A 2,500-nucleotide genomic window follows, 5' to 3' on the forward strand; every position below is an offset into this window, starting at 1 on the left:
TCAACAACAACAACAATGCAAGGCAGTGAAATACGATGCAGATTGGACCCACAAAGTACAAGTAGTATAACACAATACACAGCACTAAGCACCATCATAACGCAATACACCATCTAACATAACATGATCTAATGCAGTATAAAATGCACACCACACCACAGCTCAGCAAAACACAACACAACACAACACAGCACAGCACAGCAGAACAGAGCAGAAGAGAGCAGAGCACAGCACACCTAGACACAGTACAAAGTACACAGATCAACCCAACACCACCCTAATGTGCCACACTGTGGTACTCCACTCACGTCGGTGCCACTCCCTGCTTATGTGAACCACCCTGCACATTCTCCTGTCCTGGAGCAGCTCCACTCTGGCCTGGCTGGGGAGTAGCTGGAGCTTTTCTCACTCGACTCTGACCCTCTCAAGCCCTCCCTCCCTCTGTCTCTCTGACGGCTGGGAGAGACCCAGCATTCAAGTTCAGCTCGGCCCTCTCCCCTCACACTCTCCGGACACATTCTCTAATTACACCACTGGAATGTCCCAGGTCACTACATCAACCTCATCTCACGTGCAGATTAAACATATACGCATCCACTGAACTTTCTCTCAACCCAACGTACAGCAGAAAACAATCATGGTTAAAATCTTTGATTCGCATATGTTCATATGTGTCTATAAAAGTACAGATGTAACATACGTCCATGGCCACACACACACACAAGGCCGTAGGTTCACACACAAACACACATACACACATGGCCTCATGCAGTCGATCCATAAAGCTATTTCTGAGCCAATCTTTCACATGTGGTTTGAGGATGACATCTTCCTAACATCTAAATTCCTGACAGTATCGCTGGCTTCCCAGACTGTCGTGAGTTCCAGGCCAATGTGTGGCTTGTTATCGCCCAAGTCTCAGGCTCAGGATCCCAGTGCGGTTTTCGGGATTCAGAGCTTCAAAAGCCTCCGACTTTATCTTTTCATTTGTGGGATCTATACATTTTTCACACCACATTTTCTTTACAGAGACATAAAATAACATGTGTGGCAAAATCTGCTGGAGTCAAGAAAAAGGGAGAAGGGGACAAATGAAAGTAAAGGGGAAAAAAGAGTGAGATGAAAAGATAAAAGAGACAAAACTATTAAGAAGCGAGGCAGGGAGGAGGGAGGGAGATATAATGGATTCTGAGCAAAACAGTAGAAATGTAGACATATAGGTGTGGTAGAGCAGGGACTGAGGCCCTGAGATGGGAGGCGGCAGTGTGTGTGTGTGTGTGTGTGTGTGTGTGTGTGTGTGTGTGTGTGTGTGTGTGTTTTAGGCAGGGATAGACTGATTTCTGAAGTTCTGTGTTCAACTAAAAATATGCATACGTCTATGTCCATAAGCATACACACACACAGTTCTTTTTCCTCAGTGTTTCATGTGAGACAATCCCACATATACTTCCCCAGAATCTCTCTCTCACACACTGACGTACACACACACACATACACACAGCTATAAAACTTTACCATTTCACACCCAACTAGCAGTTTCCACTGTCAAATTCCTAACACACACTTGGAACAGTACCGAGTCCAACTGAACCTAAACTCAAAAGCTCACATTTCAACTGCAGACGAATGCAGAAAAACAGCAGTCCCATTCCACGTATATTAGAGCCACTTCCAGCAGAAGTACTCAGATCCTTTGCAATGACACTCTCCTAAAATAACACTATCCACTTCCTCTTCTGGCCATGAGGGTGGTGTTGGTGGTGTTGATGGTGGTGGCAGCAGCTCGGGGAAAGGTGGTGAGATGTTATTGAATGGCACCTTTGTGGGAACTAAACACCAGGGTCCTGTGACATTTTGCTCCACGCTCGCCAATGCGTAGGTGGAGTCCAGTGTAAACAAGGCAGTAGAGCTGGCAAAGTCCTCTGCCACGCACACACACGCACGCAAGCACAGACCCACACACACACACAGACACACACACACACACCCTACCTTATTTGAGGGCATGGCGCCTTTATATCTATAGAGCTAGGCCACATCTGTTGTAATCCTCCTCTTGTAATCTGGAGAAGGGGCTTTGAGGAGCTTGTTTACTGTTTAATATCATGTTTATGAGCCTGTACATCAGGCACTGGAACATCAGTCATGGCACGGGCGAATATGGCCCCCAAGTCATCTGGCTTGAGATGTGCATTACAAGAGACTGCAAAGCCAGGGTTGGACGGAAGTCTCTGTCATTGAACACATTACAAAAATACTCTTCAGCAATTCCCAATGAAACGAATGTTTTCCCCTGCCGGGAAGCCATGTTCTGGGCCAACTCAGAGGTTCTTTCATTTTCCAGAAAAAATATCACATCACATTTAAACATTTACAGGTTTGATATCTTTGGCTAGGTGGTCCATTCCAGCTGTTGCTATTCCCATGCTGCCTGGTCAGAGAGAGACTCGTTCAGCGACGCTGGTGTGTGTATGACTGTGAGCTGATGTACCGCTCACTT

General features: G+C 46.2%; 1 protein-coding gene across 4 annotated transcripts in view; it reads right to left on the reverse strand.

Moving 5' to 3' along the window:
• nckap5l (NCK-associated protein 5-like) overlaps positions 1–2,500 on the reverse strand; it is a 79,396-nt gene that overhangs the window by 48,397 nt on the left and 28,499 nt on the right. Inside the window, exon 1 of one of the 4 annotated variants that reach the window (XM_042089694.1) lies at positions 309–327. The exons of the other annotated variants lie outside the window; for them this stretch is intronic. The gene's annotated coding sequence lies outside the window, so the exon portion shown is untranslated. Of the gene's footprint in view, positions 1–308; positions 328–2,500 lie in introns of those variants that run through there. 4 annotated transcript variants of the gene reach the window in all.

Source organism: Alosa sapidissima, chromosome 4, assembly GCF_018492685.1.
Source record: "Alosa sapidissima isolate fAloSap1 chromosome 4, fAloSap1.pri, whole genome shotgun sequence".
Lineage (NCBI taxonomy): Eukaryota > Metazoa > Chordata > Actinopteri > Clupeiformes > Clupeidae > Alosa > Alosa sapidissima.